Genomic DNA, 24,859 nt, shown 5'->3' on the forward strand with positions numbered 1-24,859 from the left:
CGAAAGATTTAATTACATTATGTATTCTTCCAGTGATACCATATGATCTAATTTTCCTCCGAAGACCATCGTGCCATACCCTGTCAAAAGCCTTGGATATATTAAGGGCTACCGCTCTACCCTCCCCTCTTTTGTCCAGTGCACGGTATATACGTTCAGAGAATACAGTTAAGATATCTGCTGTTGAACGGGCTTGCCTGAATCCATATTGTTTGTCAGTCAGGAGTTTAGCAGCTGTTAGATGTTGAACTAGGGCTTGATTAACTAATGGCTCAAATATTTGGGCGAAAAGTGGGAAGATGCTAATGCGGGGATAATCTAGTGGGTCAGTTCTTTAACAAACATTAAAATCCGATGACATCCCCCCCAACGCACCAATTTTTTTTTTATTTTGACCCTTTAAGCGCCCTTTTCTCGGATAAAAACCAATTAAAAAGTGTTCCACATGTCTGAATATACTATATATCAAATTTCCAAACTGTAGATCAGTTATTCGTTGAGTATATAGGTTGAGAATTGTCCTCATACACATTCGCATTTTTATAGATTTATACGTATTAGCAACATGTGTAAATTCTCGTAGATGTAACTTTAAAAATTCATAAACAATTAAAGTTTAGTATTGTTTATAGCTGTATATGGACCGTAATTCGTCAGTATTAACACACGCAGTGAGCAGAGTTATTTCTGGTGAAAACACATGGGTGTGTACGGTCGGGTCACCTGCAAACATAAACATACTTTTTCGTACTTATTATTCTTACGTTATTATTGCCGTTTAACAGGTTTATCCGGTTCTCTTTGTAGTGTTGTTAACTATGTATAGTTTACAATTTAATAGTTTGTAACAGAGGCGTAATGTCACACTAAATGTGCGTAGAGTACATATATGCTTGAAAATGTACTATGAATATTGCATACAAATACAGTTATATAAATATTCACATATACCACGGCCTGATGAAGCAATGTCTCTGAAGCGAAACACTGTCGAGCCTGTATGTACATATGTAACCAATAATCTTTGTATAAATAAACATACTATACTGTTATAACTCTATTTAAGGGGTTACAACAAATAGAACGCAAAAATAAAGTAAGAACATGTATTGTAAGGCATACAAAAGATGGGTTGTTCGTCGGTGGTGCGGATATCAACTGATATCTATTTGACTCTCCACGAAATAAAAATGTGACACAAGGTCGTTTTTAATGTGGGAGTAAAACAGCTCCAGCAAAAGGAAACACTTTGGCAGTTTCAAAAATAAAATTACCTTAGAATAAAAAGGTTTCCCTCTTACATTGACAATGGACAATCTAATTTGAGTGCAGTATCTAAGCAGACACCAGACTTCAGCCACCAATCCAGTATACGAGTGTAACCGGATATCGACTGGTTATTTATTTGTTTCCCACGAAACAAAATGTGACACAAGGTCGGTTTAATGTGGGAGATAACCAGCACCCACCCCTCAAAAGGGCCTTCTGCAAAAATAAAATTGTCTAGTATAGAAGGGTCCCCCGCCTCCATTGACTAAGAACAATTAATTTGAGTGCAGCATCCGTGCAGACATCGCACTTTAGTGACCAGCCCAGTACAAGTACCGGGTGTCGACTGGTTATTTATTTGTTTCCCACGAAACAACATCGGTTTAAAAGGGGATTCTGCAAAAATAAAATTGCCTTAGTATAGAAGGGTTTACCCTCCATTGACTAAGGACAATTAATTTGAGGGCAGCCTCTAAGAAGACACCACACTTTAGTGACCAGCCCAGAACAAATACCTGGTATCGACTGGTTATTTATTTGTTTCCCACGAAACAAAATGTGACACAAGGTCGGTTTAATGTGAGAGATAACCAGCTCCCCTCAAAAGGGCATTCTGCAAAAATAAAATTGCCTTTGTATAGAAGGGTGTCCCACTCCATTGACTAAGGACAATTAATTTGAGTGCAGCATCCGTGCAGACACCACACTTCAGTGACCAGCCCAGTACAAGTACCGGGTGTCGACTGGCACCTTCTGGCTTAGTCTTCCGATATTTATTGAGATTAGAATAGTCTATTAGTAGATAACATAGTTTAGTTCGACCCCATCACACCCCCCTCTCAAGCTGATAATTCCAGACGGTGTATCAGTATTTCCCCCTCTTTGGGTGAAACCTGAACGGCTCGGAAATTTTCCTTTTCCTGCCCGAACGTCGTGGTTCTCGTTTGATTTGGAGAGGTTCCATATCATATGTGTCAATAGCCTCTACTTCCTAGGTGATTCATTGTTCAAGGCGAAATTTTTTCTTTTGACCTGCAAGAAAAACATTTTATTGCCATTTTCTCATGTATTAAGCGCGAGAATTTCAAAAGACAATTGATTACTTGCCTGGGTAGACTCTGCCACAAGTAACTAATGGTCACTAAACCTCATCTAGGACGCCGCTTGTTATAATCCATCAGACAAGAAGCGATATTATCTCAAGGGTTTCCACTAGTATTGTTAACTTGATGAACTGTCTATTTTGAAAACAAACACCGGGTAGAAAGGTCCTGTAGTTCTTCCATATTGCGGATAAACAGTCCGAGTGCTATTATTTTACTGCACGTAATATCTTTGAGTGACGTTGACTCTCCGTAAATAATGTTCTAATTCTTAGAAAAAATTGAGTTGCGACTGGTACATGTTGCGGTGTAGCTGAAGTTTTCGTATCTGGTGAAAAATTTACGTTTACATTTACAACTGGGTTAGTTGGCGAAGGTGAAATAATTTCAAGACCAGCGAGAGAGTACTCTACCTAATTTTACTTTCTTTGATTCTGGACAGGTTTTCGTTAGAAGAGAGCAATTGTGTTCCATCTACCACAGTATCGGTTTGTTTGCGCCTTCTGTTTGTCTTTTCGGCTATAATTTAAATGTATGCGTCCAGTCGGACCCGAGTAGGTTAGAGATATTTCTTAATACATACGCTTTTAATATTTCGTCTTTTCCAATAATGTGACGTTCGCTAAAAATTCACATTCGAAGTTAATTTGCATACCGTTAACAGCGTTTGCTGTTTTGCGTATTCTCAGTATTGTGAGTTTATTCAATTTTCCAGGTATTTGAATTTACTATCGAAAGGTCTGAATCCGAATCTAGTTGCATTTTTATTTCTTTATCATGAATTCTTTTAGTCACATATTTTCGCAACCCTTCTTCGTTATTTTCAGTCTCCGCCATTTTCTTGAATAGTCCTTAACTATTTGTCACTCAGTCATCATTTTTTTAATGAGTGAGTTTTCTGACAAAGGGAGAAGAAAAAGCTGTATTCTAGATTGGCAGTATTTTGCGTGAACAGTCGACAGAGATGGCGGAAATTTTCTTTTTCTATGTCTATCCTTGTAGCCATTTCACTAGTAAGGGTGCTGGAGGTAAACTTTTATCTGGGCTGACGTTATCCGCCTGGTAGTCAGGGATCCGAACCTCGGATTAACCACTAAGGAGACTGTCCTATCAGCAGGTGCAAAGTACTGGGGCTGCTGCATTGCCATTTGATGAATGGATTCTGGACCATGCAGTAGCTTCTGGTGGGGCGTCTCGAAGCCATATTAGTGGGTAATTGTTACGGCTTTACCTTATCATGTTCTACAAAAAAAAATTCTTCGTTACTTTCCTCTCTTAGTTTCCCCCCTCTGTCCTGCTCTAAGCAAGTCATACGACCTAGTCCACAAACTCCAAAATTCCATCATGACAAGTTTCAATAAAAAATACATGATTAAACCCGGATCTGAAACTTCCAACGTAGACCCCCACTACCATGTCTCCTTCTCCAACATCAGGGGTCTACGTTCTAACCTTCCAGGGGTCGAAGCCCAATTACAGGAGATTAAACCAGACCTTTTCTTTTTAAGCGAAACCGGAATTGGACAGACAATTTCCCTAAATGAGTTCGTAATTAAAGGATACTCTAACTTAACTTCTAAATCGGACCCCCAAGATCGTCATTGGCATGGAATATATGCCTATATTAAAGATGGCTTTCCATGTGTTAGGGACATCTCCAGAGAAGATCCTAACTTACCCTATATGTGCTTTCGGGTTGCACTAGCTCACACTATCGCATTTATATTTACTCTCTATCGCCCCCATAACAGCGGAGTAACTATCTAACATATTAAAAGCATATGTGAGAAAATTGACCAAGTTCTATCAGCATATCCTTCAGCTAACATTCACGTATGTGGAGACTTCAATCTTCATAATGTGGAATGGTTGACCCACTCACACAAGACTGATGATGAGGGAAGGTTCTCTCATGATTTCTCCGTTGCTTATGACCTCAGTCAGATTGTTCACGAACCCACCCGTGTGCCCGACAATAACGGCCAGTATGCGAGTCTCCTACACCTTTTTCTCACAACTTGCCCTGACCTATGTTCAGTTTCCGTTCTGTCTCCTCTTGGATCTTCCAACCACTCAGTTGTGTTAATTAAGATAAAAATAAAATGTAATAAGTCCTCAGACGTACCTCTTCAGCGTACAGTATGGCTGACTGGGATAGTTTCCGTACATTTATATCGGATCTTCCTCTGCGTTCCATGTTTAAAAAGGATGTGTCGTCTATAGTATCAGACCTGACGGAATGGTTAATTGCAGGTATAGACCATTTCATACCCTCGAAAAAGTTTCAGCAAAAACCTAACAGCCGGTCATGGTTTTCTCCAGAATGTTCTGCTGCTATTACGCACAGAAATCACATTTTCCACTGCTTCCAACATAATAGATGTATGGAAACTAAAGGCGCTTTCAGGACTGCCAGCAGCCATTGTAAGAAAGTAATAAAGAATGCAGAAGAGTTATATGCTCAGTCCCTCAAGTCCAAAGTAGCTGAGCAGCGGCTTGGTTCCCACCAGTTTTGGCAAATATCAAACAGAATCCTGAACAGAAGCGTGTACGCTATCCCAACTATCATCAATGGACCTGAGGTAATCTCGTCAGCATCAGACAAAGCCAAACTCTTTGCGAAGAACTTTGCAGCTTCTCTACCCTTTGAGATCAAAGCCGCCAACCCCCAATATTTCCTCCTGTATCAGAAAACACGCTATGTGATATACAAATATCTGTACGTGATGTTGCCAAGCTAATCAAAAACCTTGATTCCAGTAAAGCAACCGGCCCTGACGGTATTCCAATTATAGTACTCAAAAAACTTCAACCAGAACTAGCGCCCATACTTACAAAACTGTTTAAACGTTGTCTTAATTAGAATTGCTTCGCATCACCTTTGAAAATCTCATCAGTATACACTGTATTTAAGAATTCAGGTGATCGTTCATCCCCCTCTCAGTACAGGTCAATAAGTCTTCTGTGCGTCATGAGTAAGTTGCTGAAATCTGTGTTAAATAGAGAAGTAATCAACCATCTCAGCAAAAATAACCTAAGTGACACACAATATGGTTTCCGTTCTGCTATCTGCTAGATCTACAGCAGATGTGCTTACAGTTATATCTCATAGGATTAGCGAATCTCTCGACAGAGGCAACCTTTCTAGGGCAATTGCTCTTGACATATCAAAGGCTTTTGATAGGGTATGGCGTAAAGGTTTACTTCACAAGATCTCCAGCTATGGTATAGCTGGAAATATCTTCTCAATTATTAAATCATTTCTCTCTGATAGGTTCATAAGAGCAGTAGTTGATGGGCAAAAATCAGAAGCTCACAGTATTAATGCTGGGGTCCCTCATGGGTCCATCCTAGGCCCAAGTCTCTTCCTGGTCTACATTAATGATTTTCCAAATCACATCCTTACATCATTCGTAGACATTTTTGCTTAAGACACTACCATCTATAGTAGCACATCTAAGACAGTAAACGACCAAGTTCTCTCCGATTCTCTCTCCTCTGATCTTGAGCACGTGGTACAATGGGGAAAGGAGTGGCTGGTTACTTTTAATGCATCTAAAACCAAGCTTCTCTCTTTACATCATAAACATTCTGATCCATATCTGGCATCAATTGAAATGAATGGCTCTCGTCTTCAGGAGGCCTCAAGGTTTGACAAGTTTCTGGGCTTGACCGTTATTCCTGATTTGAAATGGAACACGTACATCAAATCTGTTGCCAAAGCCGCTGGAAAAATGGTGGGATCTTTCTATCGATCCAGTAGATATCTCACTGCTGATGCTATTCTCTATCTATATTAGAGCCAGGTACGTCCAATGATAGAATACTGTTGTCACATCTGGGCAGGAGCTGCTAGAAAGGGCTTGTCCTGCCTTGATATAGTTCAAAATAGACTTCGTAGCCTCGTAGGAGATTTTCTTTTCTCTTCCCTGTAACCTCTATCTCACAGAAGAGATTTTGCGAGTTTGTCTCTGATGTATCGTTATTTTCATGGAAAGTTCGACTGAGCTTCAATCTATAGTCCCCCCTCGCCAAACTTTCACAAGAAACACTCGTCTAGCTGAAAACACTATCAATAATTCCCCCCACTCGTTATCTGTGCCTAAACCTAAACATAGATTCCATGATCAAAGCTTCTTTCTAAGAACTGCACTCCTGTGGAATTGTCTTCTGTTTTCCTGCTTTCCAGCCGTCTATAATATGGTTGTCTTCAAGTTCAATGTGAACAAGTTTCTGATGAGCCGTTCCACTTAAGTTAACAAATTTACCGAACTTCCATTACTATCGATTACTATATTGTCCTTTTGACTACTGTACACTCTTTAACCCTTATCCTTGAGTGGCTTGTCGGCCTTGATAAGTGGTGGCGCCTATGTAAAAAAAAAATCAATGCAAATTTCCACATCGATTACACGGAGACGGGATTTTTCTTTCTTAGCTATGTGTCGATATATGTGTCTTTTCCTTAACTTGTGTTTTATTTTTTACGTGTTTTCTTTTTTAACTGATTGTCTACAGTTTTATGTGCGCAACTCCAGCTTCAATATCCATCAGATTTTTTTTTTAATAATTTTTATTTTCTGACAGTCTTCAGTTAACTTTTGTAGGGTTAGGTTTGGTTCATTTTCTAATTTTGTAAGGACACGCCTAATTTCCGCATCTTTACCAGAATCAGGTTTGCGCAAATACTAAACATTTAAAATTATCTGCACTGAGATCAGCAATTTTTATTTACCCTGGCTGTGTACGTTGTGAAATTATCTTCGTCATTTTTTCTGCAAATTTAGACATGACAACGCTTATAGAATAAAGAGATTTTCGGACTGAATAGTTATGTAAGAACTTCTACCGTCTCGGTGAAATATAATTCCGACATTTTACGTGGTAGAATAAAATCCACAAACTTGTTGTGCTCGGCCGTCTTTTGCGTTTTCACTGTTGGAGAGAAACACCTTTAATTTCAGGACGCATGGCAGGGACGCATAGAAGGAAGATTTGGTGTATATTTTGCTGATGTTCCAACAGACAACGATATCTATAAATTGTTAAGTTATGTATACACACTTCAGCACCTAATAGAGAATACACTAGACGAATTACATATCAGAACACTCATTAGTTAAAAAAAACTCATCATAGAAACACACATTTGTTATACATACATATATATATATTAGAAACATTTGTTATACATATATATATATTAGAAACATTTGTTATGCATACATATATATATATTAGAAACATTTGTTATACATACATATATATATTAGAAACATTTGTTATACATATATATATATATATTAGAAACATTTGTTATGCATGCATATATATATATATTAGAAACATTTGTTATACATACATATATATATTAGAAACATTTGTTATACATACATATATATATTAGAAACATTTGTTATACATACATATATATATATATATTTGTTATGCATATATATATATATATATATTAGAGACATTTGTTATACATACATATATATATATTAGAAACATTTGTTATACATGCATATATATATATTAGAAACATTTGTTATACATATATATATGTATTAGAAATATTTGTTATACATACATATATATATATATATTAGAAACATTTGTTATACATACATATATATATTAGAAATATTTGTTATACATACATATATATATATTAGAAATATTTGTTAAACATATATATATATATTAGAAACATTTGTCATACATACATATATATATATATATTAGAAACATTTGTTATACATACATATATATATATTAGAAACATTTGTTATACATACATATATATATATATATATATATTAGAAACATTTGTTATGCATACATATATATATATATATATATATATATATATATATATATATACATACAAGATAAACACATATACGCTTGTAATACAGCTAAGATGTTTATACAACCCTAGAGAACTGTTGTTTGTTATCTTAGTACATGTTCGTTGTTAAAATGTATCTGTTGTCATAATTTTATACCACTAGATATTCCACCCGTGAGTGTTGTGTGTGTGTGTGTGTGTGTGTGTGTGTCGCCAGAAAATTTCAATATTTTTTCAAAACAAGTGTCTGCTTCCATAGAAAAAAATGTATGTTTAACACGTAAGTATATACATCAGATATAAACATCCACGCCATTCCCCACTATAAAGTTCGTTAATCTGGTGTCGTTTGAATAAAGCAACGTAACCCTAGTACGGCTTTTCATTACTATATCGATGCCATTCTCTGGGACACAAGTGGAATTTTTGTCAAACCTAATTGCTTTTATGAAGAGCTCCTTCGTGATCAAAATTACTGAATTGTACAAGGCACATTTTTTTCTTGTCAGTAATATTGGCGAATCATTTGATCGGGTTCAAGGTGTTAATCCATTTTTGAAGCTGTATTTCGCCTTAATTTTGAGGTTGATTTTTTCAAGAATTTTCTTGGGGTTACTTAATCTGGTTGCTGTTTTTTTGTTTTTGTTTTTGTTTTTTTAGGAAGTCTGTTTTTTTATCTTTTTTATCTGTGCTTCATTTTCCTTAAGTTTACTAACTCTGTTGCTGATTTGTAGATCTCCCGTAATTTCCCTGCTCTTATTGATGATGTACCCACTTTGTTGATGTTGTTAGCGTTTTGGTAGTTTTCTGTTATTTTTTTTTTATCAGTAGTTTATCTGTACTGTTGTTAGTTGAGGTTATAGAAATTACAAGTGTTATCAGCTTTGAGGTTATTTGATTTTTTTTTTATATTTTAACAATATTATCGAGTTTTCTCTGGGGGAAGTTCTTGTTCTCGTGGAACGCTATGTTTCTTGCGGGGTCCTAAAGAACCTTTTCAAAAGGTGCTAGTTGAGGATAGAGGTGGTGGTTTCATGCTTTTAGATCCAAAATTTTTCTTAGTGCTATTTTCCTCGTTATTTTATAGGAAAAAAGAGGCCTCCCATTCCATGTGTCTAATCAACGAAACAAAATGGCAACCTCTACGTGAAAAATACTTTGTTGTATTTGGGCTTTCTATTTTACAATCTGTACTAAAAGGCTTATTGTTCTTTTTCTTTTGTTAACTTTATATAAGTCATCTTCATGGCATATGTAACGCACGTGCTACTTTATGTGTCATCGATATAAATACACTATACATTAGAAACAAATCTATTGTAATTTTTTTCTTATCCTTTATCGATTCATAGTCACTATTAGGTTGAGTTTTGTCACACAATATTGATATTAAAAGCCTACTTTTTTCTATTTAAAATTATTTAAAAAATCTTCGTAATATATTCAGTCTTTATCACGGTTAAATAATTTGCATATTCCTTTCAAAAAACAAATCTTCCGCCGCAATTTTAGGATTTAAGGTTATGACTTCTTTCGTAATTTCTAGTTTTCAATTAATGCACTAATCAGCATAATGTATAGCCTGCCTTTGAATATCATTTTGCTAACTAATTTCTTCTGGGGATAAGAGCCATTCTTTGAAATTGTATGTAATCAGGATGTTTTTTTGATTTTTCAATTTGTCGAATAATGCATTTGTTTTAAATTCTAATTTACAGAGTTTTAAATTAAATTTCTTATATACATGTGTGTGTGTGTGTGTGTGTGTGTGTGTGTGTGTGTGTGTGTGTGTGTGTGTGTGTGTGTGTGTGTGTGTGTGTGTAATTTTAGGTTAATATTTTCCAGAGGTAAAGTAACCAATGAAGTTAACGGAGTTAATATAAGAGTGCTCAATACCGAAGTAGGGCAAGATGTACTTTCTATTTTTTTTTTTTTTACAAAAACAATAATACGCCGCTAAACATTCATGAGCCAGTTTCGGTCTGCTAGTTACTAGTAACTAGAGACCTTTTCAGGCGGTACAGCGTATACTAAAGCAAAGTGTGTAATGAAAATATTAGATCTTCAGCGTCATAGGAAATTATTATCAGGAGGTTCTGTCACATGTTGTTGAAAATAGGAATGAGGAATAAAATTAAGGAATGTATGTAAAGAAGACAAAATAAGGATGTATCGAAATATAGGAATAAAGAGGAAAGTTAAGAAACCAGAGATAAAGTTAATAAAAGACTGTCAAGGAAGATGTAATTTTAGCTAAGTACATTTTTTCCTTTGCACACTTTATTTCATTTTATTTTTTTTAAGCCAAACAAATCTAACCCTCTTTTTTTTGTGCTCATATTATTCTATGTATTTTTTTTTTAATTTTTATTTCTCACACATCTTGACCATTCTTGATTCACTTATTTTAAAACAATTTCCTGACAAATTTTTCTTTCTTTTTACCATGTCACATCGACGTAGTAGTGGGGAGGGGGAATCCCTATTTAGCTTATTTAGATGACAGAAGAACTTTATTTAAGTACGATACTTAATATTAACAGCCATGGTAAGGTGCAAAAAAAAAAGTGCCGCCCAATTTAACTTTCACTATTCGTAACTGAAATATACAGTATCTTAGCTGTGATACTCGGGCTATTTTTCCTGAGTGGATGCTATGCTCTGTGCGTGACCTTAATGTCTGCCTATAAATACAAAATACGAATTCCGAATCGCCATGAACTAGTTCTTGTAACTGGAAAAAACACCTAACTGCTAGCTACGAAATCCCAATATACATTTTACCTCCAAGACGATTACCTCTGTCTAACCTGCATGCGCAAAAAAAAAACCTTACCTGCCACTCTAAATCCTAATGTAGACCTGTTTCTTGTAAATTAATAACCCCTGTCTCTTGAAGGCTAACAATCTGCTCCTTTCAACCAAACCCCCACTTAACTCCTACATTTCACAGCGTTTGTAGTGGAATCCTTAACTTCCAGCCCCTAACCCTCACATGCTAACTGCTTAGTCATCACTAAACATCTATACAATTCTACCTATTAGACATGCATTGGAGTTCATTCCTATTCCAGTTAGGTATTTAACAGCCAAAGTATGTACTCGGAAGCAAAGCACACCGCACTGCATTACACAACTATGTCTCCTCTTAGATAGCTTTGCAACGCTAATACGAAACTGAACCAATGCTCCTTGCTATGCTAACTGTCCATAACTCTTACTTGAAAGCTGAAATTATCTTCTCTAAATAATAGAAACACACTTTGTACCTTCAACTTTATTCGCACCTACTAAAACCTGCCCATATATCTATTTACCAAATTACACATGACTCAAAACTTACTGTCTTATCCGTACTATATTGCACTCGCATCTCAAGCCCTGCTGACATCTAAAATATAGATTGGGCACAACTCGTAGTTCAATTCTTAACACCTACTCACACTTTAATGTCATCCTAGACCTAAGCTAACATGAATAAATTATATATATATATATATATATATATATATATATATATATATATATATATATATATAGGGAAAGCCTCAAACCACATTATCTCCTAACAAGCCTTCTTACAATCATGGTTGCTTACACTGCATGAGCTCTACTCAACCCCTTTATCCAGTAACAATGAAATAACAATGTCCCTAATTCACTTTGAGGAGTGTAACTATTTAGCAGATATATAACCTCTACAAACTAACTATTCAGCAGATATATTACCTCTACAAACTAACCCAGTAACATTAACTAACCACGCGGGGTCGCAGAAATACCTGGATTAGAACCCAGGCGCGGAGCAAACCCTCTCAGTGCCGACGGACCCAGTAGATCTTTCCAGATCATCCGTCTAGAAGGAAAACTCTGAAACTAAATCAAAGGGGGGAGGCCTCTTCAGTCTTGGATGACAACCTTCCTAGAGCTGGTGACTCAAACAAATTACCGGTTTGCAAACCTAAATTGCTTAAGGAGTAGATAGGTTCTATGTATCGCCCGGCTTCCATACTCCTTCTTTGCCTATTAGTCAGGCGCAGAGATACTATCACAGTGATCCGATAGAAACACCCAGTGGTAGATCTTGTTTCTTGTCTAGGGCAATGAACGCCGTTTCCCCACTCCCGACACACCCTACCCCTAAAGCTGGACACTTGAGAGTGCTTGACTACCATATATGCCTGAGCAATTAGATTGGGTTGACCTTCCTCTGATGGGTTGAGGGTACCGGATTGATAGTGACTGGCTGCTCTTTCCGACTGGTAGTACAGAAGCCCTAACTCTTTGGTAGCGCTTAGAGCGGCTGCTCCATCAACAGTTGTATAATATCGGGATGTTTGCAGTGCCATGTCGCGCATAGAAAGGGACCATGCACTCACCCCCGGTGAGCTTTCCTGAGGCCACAGTCCTAGTTGATGGAGGGTCATCTGATGGTCTACTTGTGATGCATGTGTGATACTCTGCATAACCTCCTGTTCGGCTCCCCCTAACCTAACTGAAACTCGTTAAAAAATATGATGACAGTACAATCTAAAAGTAAGATTAAACCAGGCTTAGGGTCAAACAAATCCAACTTGCCTCCTCCCTTGAGGCTTGCATTCACAAATATCCGTGGGCTTATAACTAACTTAGCTGATGTTGAAGCATTTCTCCTAATAAATACCCCGAATATCTTAGCACTAAGTGAGACTAACCTACACTCCTCCATCCTCTCTAACTACTTTAACATGCCTGGATATCTCCCACTCTGCCGTAAGGACTCTGACAGACATATGCACGGACTTGGAGTTAACATTCGTAATACCCTTCCCTTGACTAGAGAAACAAACCTAGAAACGGATGATCAAGCCTTTATGTGCTTTAGACTAATTATGCAACACAACATTAGCTACTTTTACTTTCTCTACCGCTCTCCCTCGACCCAAGACTGCACCATAATAAGCAAAGTATCTGACAGCATAGACACAGCACTCTCCTTCGACACTAGCGCCCAAGTACATGTATTTGGTGACTTTAATGTCCATCACAAAAACTGGCTTGGATTCTCTACTTACACAGATGCAGCGGGCAGCGCAACTCATAGCTTCTCTATATCTCACTCCCTATCACAAATTGTTACTTTTCCAACCCGTTTTCCTGATCAGGAAGAACAACACGCATCACTTTTAGATCTGTTTTTGACCACAGTTCCTGATGATTATATAACGAAAGCCGACAGCCCACTTGGGAACGCTGATCATGCAGTGATAATGGTTGAAATCGCCCTAAACTCTAGACCCAAAACTGAAGAGCCAGTGCTCAAAACAACGAGATATTATTAAAAGGCTGACTGGGAAGCCATCAGAGATCTTATCAGAGACGCCCCATGGGGAAATATTTTTTCTCTTCCTGCTGAACAGTGTGCAACCGAGACCACTGAATGGTCCAAACTGCAATCGAAGCGCATGTTCCCATGCGGAAATTCTATAGCAAGCCCCACTCTCCCCAATGGTTTACTTCGACTTGCGCAACTGCCATCGCTCAAAGGCAGCAAGCGTTGCGCAGGTTAAACCGACATAAGTCCAGTTCAAACAGACAGAAGTACATAGAAGCTAGAAGTAACGTTAAGAAAGAAATAGCGACAGCTAAGCGGGAATTTACGGAAACCACTAAAAAACGCATCAAAGCACAAAAACTAGGAACTCGTGACTTCTGGAAAATCTACAACAGTGTAGTAAATAATGGGAAATCAACAATTCCCCCACTAACCAACAATCACGAGGTTGTTTGCTCAGCAACCGAAAAGGGTAACATGTTTGCCAGTCGGTTTGCCTCAAACTCCACACTGGACCCTTCCAACCACCCCCTACCTCAATTTCCTATGCGGACAGACGCCACGCTAGACGATCTAATAATCATCCCTGCTCAGGTGCATGCTATCATAAAAACCTTGACACTTTAATAGCATGTGGACCCGATCTCATCCCAGCTGTGCTATTGAAAAAGTGCTCAGCCGAAGTAGCTTCAGTTGTCTCCAAACTCTACAACAAATGCCTTAATGAATCTTGCTTTCCGGGCTCTTGGAAAACTGCTTTTGTGGTACCAGTATTCAAGAATTCTGGCGAAAGAACTGACCCATTAAATTATCGCCACATTAGCCTCCTCCTACTTTTTGCCAAAATATTTGAGACCTTAATTAACCATGCTCTAGTTCAGCACCTTACAGATGCTAAACTTCTGACCGACCAATAATATGGATTTAGACAAACCCGTTCCACAGCAGACATCCTCACTGTAATCTCTGAACGCATATACCATTCACTGGACAACGCGGGAGAGGGCAGAGCGGTAGCTCTAGATATATCTAAGGCTTTTGACAGGGTATGGCATGAGGGTCTCCTCAGGAAGATTAGATCATACGGTATCACTGGTAGAATACTTAACATAATTAAATCCTTCTTAGATCAGAGAAAAATCCAGGTTGTCCTCGACGGTCGTACATCTAAACAATATGATATAAATGCGGGAGTGCCCCAGGGATCTATCCCTGGACCTCTACTGTTCCTGATATTCATAAATGACCTCCCCGACAAAATTGCCTATGAGATGGGTATATATGCTGATGACACCACACTCTATAGCAGGCACGACAGGAAAGCAAATGAACATATATCTAAAGTAATGGCAGAAACACTAGAGGATGACCTCCAATCAGTAGTGGAATGGAGACAAAAATGGATGGTCACGTTCAATGCCGCCAAGACTAAACTAGTTTCATTCAATAATTACAAGGAACCTTCTCTACCACTTATAGCAATGGCCAACGACTCTTTATCTGAGAGTACTCTTTCAAGCTCCTTGGCCTAACGTTCACAGGAAACATGTTGGAACAATTACATCGAGGGCATTGCCAGGGCCGCTGCAAGGAAGGTGAGCTCTCTCTACCGTACTAGAAAACTACTAACACCCGAAAGTATCTTGTACCTCTATAACGCAACCATTCACCCATGTATGGAGTATTGCTGTCATATTTGGGCTGGTGCATCGGCTACTAGTCTCTCGCTCTTTGACAGGGTTCAAAAGAGAGTCGCAAATCTGATAGGCCCTAAACTGGCATCTAAGTTTCAGCCTCTGTCCCATCGACGAAACGTTGCATCCCTCTGCCTGTTCTACAAGTATTTTAATGGTGAATGCTCTGACGAACTGCAAGCACTTGTGCCCCCCACGACGTGAACACCCTCGACAGACCCGACAAGCTGCAAAATCCCACCCTCACACTGTAGAAATCCCTAGATGTAAAAGATCTTTCTACTCCGGTAGTTTCTTCCCCAGAACCGCTAGACTTTGGAATTCCATTCCAGGTCACTGCTTCCCCAACTGTACTGACATGCAGAAGTTCAAGTGCAACGTGAACCAACATCTTGCTGCCCAAGTCCCTACATAGTACCCCAGTAGTTGTTTCCCCTAATAGTAGCCCCCTACACCAAAGTGGCAATGTGCCTTGTTTGGGGTGGAAATGTAATAAAATATATATATATATATATACATATATATATATATATATATATGTATGTATGTATGTATATATATGTATATATATATATATATATGTATGTATGTATGTATGTGTGTGATAGTCGATAACATCGTAAACGCCTTAAACTTTAACATTCTACTTATTATATTATTAGTAGAGGTATGTTAACAATTTTTGAAGTATCTATGTGAAAGGGGCTTTTTGTACCTTTTCTCCACGTTAAAAAACGACCCTGGTGTCTAACTCTGTCCCGTGGGGAGGCATAGTAAATAGGTACTCCATTGTAAAAATGCGTCTGAATTAATCCGAATTTGTTGTGGTCAGAAAACGACCAACTTATTACGTTGCCTTCTTACATACCTTCGCTGGTGCCCGGAAAACTCGTCACGGGAAAACTCGTCTCCGGAAAACTCGTCTCCGGAAAACTCTTCTCCGGAAAACTCGTCCCATTTCGTTTGGTAGGAAAACTGGTCCCTTATTGAATAAAATCGATTGAAAACACATTTTATGATCGTTCTTGAAGGAGATATTCTTTTTTAAAATAGACTATAGCCCCCTATAATATTTTTAAAAAATATTTTTACTTGTTTAATGTTTTTTTTGTTTTTTTTAAATAAAAGCGATTTTCTAATGTCCGTTTTCCACCTACCTGACTAAGTTCTTAGTGGTTTCACTTATTTTAAAGCGTTTATTATGTTCATACAAGTTAATTACAAATTATTTTTTGTTCTTATTTTAACGATGTTTTTTGGAGTCATAAAAACAATAATAAAAACAAAACAAAAATTTAAAAACAGGGAGCGATTCGATTCTTCGTTACTTTTTTGTTTTGTTTTTTTAATTATGATAGTTTAATTTTGTTGCTATGTTTTTGTTTTCTCTCATACCAAATGCACTCATGCGTTATTTAAAATTATAATTTTATCAATTATCAACATTTATTGTCGTCCTGTAAAATTTTGCAAAAATTAACTAATAAATTAAAAGCGAAATATTTTTTGGCGCGAGAGATGTCATGTGCTAACAATCTCTCCTTAACTCATTTTTATTTTTTTTAATTTTTACTTCAAAATTCTAAAATCAATCATTAAGAGAAAAAGTAATCACTAAATAAATTTATTAATCAATTTTATTGAAAACTCTGCTATCGTTTATCAAGAATCTTTTTAATTTCATTTTTTGTTGGTTGTTTTGCGGAGGGGGATATAGTTTTTACCCCCCCCCTCTCTAAATTATAATTTTTAAAATATTAAAATTTATTATTTTCTTTTTAAAACCAAATTTCCCTCAGTAATTTCTTTAATTTTCTATTTTTTAGCGATTATCAAGACCCCTAAGATGTGATATACCGGACATTATTTCTCGTTCTCACGTAACACTCGACATGTTTTTTGTTTGTTTTCTGTGTTTTTTTTTCTTTACCGAATAGACGATTCCAAATAAATTAAACAACAAACAACATAGTCAGCGAGGTAGAAAAATCGATTTTACCCTTTTATAAACAACAGTAAATAAGTAAATTCTTTTTATATTAATATAAAAAAATATGCGGTCTCGTTTATGAACATAATAAACGCTTTAAAATAAGTGAAACCACTAAGAACTTAGCCAGTTAGGTAGAAAACGGACACTTAGAAATTAGATTTTGTTTAAAAAAAAAAAACATTAAACAAGTAAAAATATTTTTTAAAAATATTTTGGGGGCTATAGTCTATTTTAAAAAACAATATCTCCTTCAAGAACGATCATAAAATGTGTTTTCAATCGATATATATTCAATAAGGGACCAGTTTTCCTACCTAGCGAAAGGGGACGAGTTTTCCGGGGTCGAGTTTTCCGGAGACGAGTTTTCCGGAGACGAGTTTTCCCGAGACGAGTTTTCCCGGGACGAGTTTTCCTAAATTCACCTTCGCTACCCCAATACCGTCACTACGTACGTTTGTAAAGTAATTCAAAGATAGGGAAGAAAAAGAAAAAGAAAACAGAACAAAAGGAAAAACGTTAAAAATAAATAAAAAATAGGAAAAAGTAAAAATATTTTAACGATGTTTACTTTTCTAATGATATTAACATTCTACAAAATTCAGCTTTATATATATATGTGGGGGGGGGGAGAGTTGCTATTCATATATTTAACTCTTCTGCTATAGAAATCTGATCACATTAATTATGACTTAACCCAAACAAAAAAGAAAAAAATTCAAAATTATCTTTAACTTTAACTTAAATTTTTAACTTTTTTTTTTATTTTAATTGAAATAAATAGATTGTTCTACTATGTTAAAGCGCTTTATAAATGACTTCTAAATTGCCAACTCTAATCATTGACTAGTTTCAACCTGTGAAAATCAAGTACATTATAAATTTAAATAGTAAATTATATGCACTTCTATATAATATAAACTTAAATACTAACTCTCTCTCTCTCTCTCTCTCTCTCTCTCTTTTATTATATATATATATATATATATATATATATATATATATATATATATATATATATATATATCGGGAATCGGAAAAATCGGAACATTTGGCGGTATTGGATTAGGAAAAAATATAACCTAATTTTCGATTCCAAACCGATTCTTTTCATTTTATTTTTTTTTACTATAAAAATTAAACAATAACAAACTGTTGTTGTTGTTGTTGTTGTTGTTGTTGTTGTTTGCTTGCTTTTTTGTTTTTGTTTTTTGTTTGTTTTTTGTTTGTTTTTATTAAAAGTTAATTTACAACATAAGACTGAGAAGGGCCACAGAATGGGTTATAAATCTCATTTACAGATTTAACCTTCATTAGCAGTGTTTAATTTATTTTGTTTATTGGTCATTTATCGAGAGATAACTTGCCTTTTTTTTCAAATATTTAGCATCTATTCGCTAAATGTCTATATGCTCCCACCCGAGGGAGTTCACGTGATTATTAGAAGGTTTTATAGGAAGTTTTTTTGTTTTAATTTCGTTGTGCCTCCCATTGGCTTCTTCTGAAATAATTAAAGTTTATTGCATTTCTCTTTGGATGCAAGTGAAAAATATAGATGAAAATCTCCGTTGAGTTCATCAAAATCTTGGATTAGATACGCAAAGAAAAAAATATTCTGAAAATTTTCTTTATTGAAAAAAGGAAATTATATCTACATATAACTTATACACGTACCTGTAAAAGAAGAATTGGATTGGAACATTTATTACATTATTATTAACAGAAAAAGAAAATAAAGAATAAACAAATACTCAACAAATAAATGATACCAAAGGCAAGACTGTTCTACATACCTGAATAAATTTATTTGTGTTTAAACTTCTGTGTGTTTTTTGGTGGTTCTCGGAAAATTCGTATTCGAAAAACTCGTACTAGGAAAGCTCGTCCTCTTTTGCTAGGTAGAAAAACCCGTCCATTATTGAATGAATATCGGTTGAAAACGCATTTTAAGGAGATATTGTTTTTAAAAGATACTCTATCCCATAATATTTTTTAAATATTTTTACTTGTTTACTGTTGTTGCTTTTTAGAGGAGTATAAAAGGCGTTCTGAGTGCGTTTTCGGCAGTGTAGTAGCTTTCGTCCCCCTTGCTTTGAACCCCAGTCTTTATCAACCCTGGGCGATGTTTCTGACAATGAGGGAAGAAAACCTGACAACTCGATCGCCAGTGTTTTGGGAGCAGTAGCAGAAGATGACCTTATACGTTTTCCCTTCTTTTCTTGTCAGGTCACTAATAAAGGGACTGGAGTAAAACAATTTTGGTGGATGACCTTATCTGCCTGATGGTAAGGGGCCAGAACATTAGATTAACCCTCAGAGTACTAGGGCTGCTGTATTGCTATTTTATCAATGGATTCTGGACCATGTAGTAGCAGACCTCTCGATGACATATTGGGAACTGCAATCGTTTTTCCTTTATATCTGTCTTCTAAAGAATTTATTTTTTGTTAATTCTCTCTTCCTTATATTCTCCCATCATCTCTGCCATGCTCTAAACCATTCGGTTAACCTATTTCACAAACTCTCAAACATCATCATAAATAATTTCAGCAAAGAAACAAACACGATAAAACACAGAACATCAACTTTTAATGTAGATTCTCACTACAAGGTATCCTTTACTAACATCAGTGTCTACGTTTCAACCTTCCAGAGGTTTAAGTCCAAACTTGACCTGTGCGAAACTGGCATTCACTCAACTGATTCATAGACGATTTTTCGATCAAAGGTTTTTCTAGCTTTAGATCCACACTCGACCCTCAAGATTGCCATGAATACAGAACATGTGTCTATATTAGGAATAGCATCTTCTGTGACAAGAACATATCTAAATTCCTCTATATATTCTTCTGAATAGCAGTTTATCACTGTGACACTATCGCTTGAGCAATACCCCGGTGCTTTATCGGTGTATCTAGCCGCGGGAGAGTCAATCCCTAGGCCCAGCGAGGTGGGACTGAAACCGTCTGCTAATTGTTATAAAACCCTCGGATCCTGATTAGATTATATTCATCCACTAGTAAATATAAGGTGGATGTATATGCGTGTTTGGCTGAATAATATCTTGAACGCGGCGATCGAGCGAGAATGAAATGTAATTATTTGTTTGGGATTAAAATTGATTTAAAAGCAAAGAAAAAAGTCAATTCGCTTTAAGAGTTCGATTAATGACAAAAGAAATTGTTAATTCAAAAGAGTTGACCCTGGCTAAATATTCGGGTGTGAAATCATATTTGTCCTTGAAAAGCTTGGGTTAGGTCATTCGGTCTAGTATAGACGATTAATTAATCATATTTCAAGGAGAATCGATGTGGTATGAGTTAATTGGTAAATAATGAGAAAGTGTACCTCCATAACTGACCACCCCCTTAGTACAAATATCGCCGTACAGCTGTTTTCGCGTCAGTGAATTCGGTTGAGTTTAATTCGAGAAAAAGTTAGGTCCGGCATACGCAGATTAGTATCGGTAAAGATTTCTAGATATAGAAACTTATCTGGAAAACAGCAACTCAGAATCCCAGGAAGAGCACTGTCGTACTAACTTGAAACGACAAAGGTATTTCCATGACATTGTAAAAGAACGTTAAAAACTTGTTCGCAATAGTAACCTCAGAAAAAGAAAGAAAACCAAAGGTTAAACAAAATTATTTATAACACGTAGCGGCAACCGAAAGAAACACCATGTCACTGTTTCTTATAAAGTGTTGACTGCCAACGACGTAGTACATGACTAAAAGAGAAAGCAAATGTGAGCAGCCACAATAACGCCCCTTTTACAGCGGGTTAAATTGATACGTTGGTGCATTTATTTTGTTTAACTTTTTTTTTCACTTTTATTATTAGTGTTTCTGACCTGATTGTGAGCTTTTGGCATTGTTGTTTAAATATATGCGTTTGAAAAGCTTAGGTCGTTCTTGTTGTATATATCGCTTTTGAAAGCAAGCGTCACTTCCGATTTTTTTTTCTTCTTTATATCCTTACAGCGACAGTGGCGACACATCAACCCGTTGGCGAGGACCGCCTATGAATAACGACTCATCAATCCGTATGGCCAGAATTTTCCATGACTAATGACACATCAGCAGTTTGGCGAGGATCTCGCATGAATAACGACACCTCGGGGAACTGCTAGGCATTACAGAACCTATAGCCATTCTATCGCATTTATACATCGTGAAATCACAAGAACGCTAGATGTTTATTCTATGTAATCGTACGGAGCTGACTATGGATAACGGTAACTTCTATTGATAGTGGCCACATACGATGGAATACTCACAGCATATCATTCATATCTACCGTCCCCACAATGAAAGAGTATCGCTGGGAAAATTGATTATTCTCTGTCCGCTTATCCCTCAGTCAACATCCATATCTGTGAAGATTTCAATGTGAATAGCGCTGAATAGTTAGTCAACTCAAACAAAACAGGTGATGGACGGAGGTTTTATCATGATTTCTCCCTTGCTTATGACCTAACACAGATTGTTAACAAACCCACTCGGGTAGCTGATGCTCAGGGAAATTTGCAGGTTTCTATATCTTTGTGTAACAATATGCTGTGAACTGTGCTCATCCTCTGTTCGGTCTTCACCAGGATCTTTTGATCACTCGGTTATCTCAATAAAAAGACACAAGTGTAACAAGGCCGCAGACGTCCCTGCCCATCGAACCATGTATCGATACTTAATGGCTGACTGGGACAGTTTCAGAACGTTCATATCGGAAATATTCCTAGGATCAATGGTTAAAAGTATGTGTCATCCGTAGCATCCGATTAAACTGAGTGATTTACCGTTGGTATAGACAGCTATATACTTTTCATGAAATTTCAAGAGAAGTCGAATAGTCAGTCATGGTACACCACTGAATGTACTGCCGCCATTGCACATAGATACCTCTATTTCAATTGTTTTCTATGTAATAGAGGTTCTGAAATTAAAGCTGCTTTAAACAACAACAAGCGATTATTACAAAAGAATTATAGAAAACGCGAGAAAGTCAACTCTAAAGTAAAAACGAGGAGAGGTTTAGTTCCTATAAATTTTTTGTGTGTGTGTGTTTTTTTTTTGGAGGGGGGGGGTTGTTTTGTTGTTTATTTTTTTTCTTGTTTTTTGCAAATAACTAACAAGATCCTGAACAGTTGCATGCTATTTATACCAACTATCATCAATGAGTCTGAGGTGATTACGTCAGCATCCAGCAAAGCTAAATTCTAGCTAAGAACTTTGCATCAAACTTCATCCTGTGTTACCTCCCTTCTTGAATTTCCTCCCAAGACCAAAATTAATATGAGCGACATTCACATCTTTGTCCAACCTGTTTCCAAACTTATCAAACCACTTGACATAACAACCCACCAATTTTACTACTCAAAAGCTAAAATTGGAACTAGCAACGCTGTTCAAATGCTGCATAAAAGAGGCATACTTCTTGCACTTTGAGAAACTCCGTTAGTTTGCCCAATATTTAAGAATGCAAAAGATTAGTCTTCTGCATCACTATACAGACCGGTTAGTCATCCGTGCATCATAAGTTGCTCGAATACGTAATAAATAGAAAAGTTAACAATGAATTCACCAAAATAAACTTATTCAGTGAAAATCAATATAGTTTATGTCCTGTGTATGTATAGCTTATGTCCTGTGAATAGTATGAGTTCCATCTAATATATTTGCTGTAATTTCACACAGAATCAGTGGATTTACCGACGGGATTTCCACTCAAGCAGCAGCTCTTGACATATCAAAAGCATTTGATAGGTTTTCTATATAGGTCTACTCCACATGATTTCCAGCTACGGAATAAATGGAAATGTCTCCTCGGTCATCGAATTCTTTCTGATAAGTTTACAGAACTAGTTGTCAATGGACAAAAGTTCGAAACTCAAAGTACCTCAATAATACTTCCTCGGCCCAACGATCTCCAAAAGCATATCCTGAATACACTTGTCGACATATAGGCAGATATCTTAGTAGATATATATTAATTAATTAATTAATTAATTAATATTAATATATGGCAACACTTCAAAGGCCAGCAATGATCAAGATCTTTCTGATTCTCTCTCTTCTGATCTTGAACACTGGTTAATTTTACTATATTCCAAACCAAGCTTCTATTTTTACTACCAACGCTCTGATCCCAACTTGGCACTAACAGGAATGAATAGCTCTTGTCTCGAGGAAGCATCATGCTTTAACAAGCCTCTGGAACTGGGCTTCACTCCTCACCTGAAATGGATAACTTAGACCAGATGCCTTGCCAAAAACACAGGTCAAATGGTTAGATTATTCTACCACTCCAGAAGGTATTCCCCTGGCAGCAGACACTCGTCTACCTACAACAACTGCAAGCAATTTCGCTTAGTATCTATCTGTGGCTAAAACTATAAATAAATTCCGTGTTCAAAGTGTCTTTGCTAGAACTGCACGTCTGTTGAACACAATACCGCGGAGTTGTTTCCTAGCTGAATATAACGAGCACGCCAACGCCCCCCTCCACCACCCCAAGGTAAACAGAATGTTTGTGAGATATTAAACGGTGCTTCTGCTTGGTTAATGTCGGAGCGTTACTTACGGAGAACTGGTTAATTAAACTGTAGAAGTACCTGTTAAAACTATACAAGTTCTATAATTGAATATCCTTAAAAAACGACAAACATAAAAGTGTCGCGGCTTGGCCGCTAACAAACAACAACAACGACGGCATTACAAACGACCAGCAATTAATAGACTCTACCAAAATCAGCAGTAGCAAGTAAACAACAACAACAACAACGACGGCATTACAAACGACCAGCAATTAATAGACTCTACCAAAATCAACAGTAGCAAGTAAACAACAACAACAACAACGACAGCATTACAAACGAACAGCAATTAATAGACTCTACCGAAATCAGCAGTAGCAAGTAAACAACAACAACAACAACAACAACAGCGCGACAGACGACAACCAATTGAGGGCCTTTCGCCAAAATCATCAGCAGCAGCAATGTCGGCGGCTGTCACGTGATTTCAGGGCCCCGTTGTAGAAAAGAAATTTTAAAAAAACATCTTTTCTACAACAATAACAAAAACAACAAACTTTAATTTCCTGGAAAAAACTTTGAAATACAAACAACGAAATCCTTCAGCATCGACTGCTCGTAAAGAACACATCCGGGAATTAATATTAACTGTTGTTTATAAATAGAAACAATTTCCTGCCCGTCCCCGGTATCTAGCAGCCCTCTGAATATTTTCGGCGATATTTTCGCCGCTCGTCGGCTTGGTTTTTTCGGCCAAAGCTCTGTCAAAGTGTAGTATCTCTACTAAACTTGACCCACCACCGGGCTCTCGGGCTAGGTTAAGGTGTTTTTTATTACTAACCTTGGTTAGTTAGGATTAGGACCGACCCCCTCCTTTGGGGAGTCAGGACCTAGAGGACCGACTCCACATTTGTGGCAGCTTGGACCCGGAAACCGATCCCCTCTTTTGGGAGACTGGAATCTCGGGACCAACACCACTATCGCTGGTAGTTGAGACCTTCTCTTTTCATTTGTTGTTGCATGTTGTTTTTTCTTCGTTTCGGTCTCACTTCTCGAGACTGGGATGGTCTAATTTCTCACCACTTAATTGCCTGAGCAGCACT

The sequence above is a fragment of the Euprymna scolopes genome, chromosome 5 (genome assembly GCF_053919585.1).
Source record: "Euprymna scolopes isolate OS-2025 chromosome 5, ASM5391958v1, whole genome shotgun sequence".
Classification (NCBI taxonomy): Eukaryota; Metazoa; Mollusca; class Cephalopoda; order Sepiida; family Sepiolidae; genus Euprymna; species Euprymna scolopes.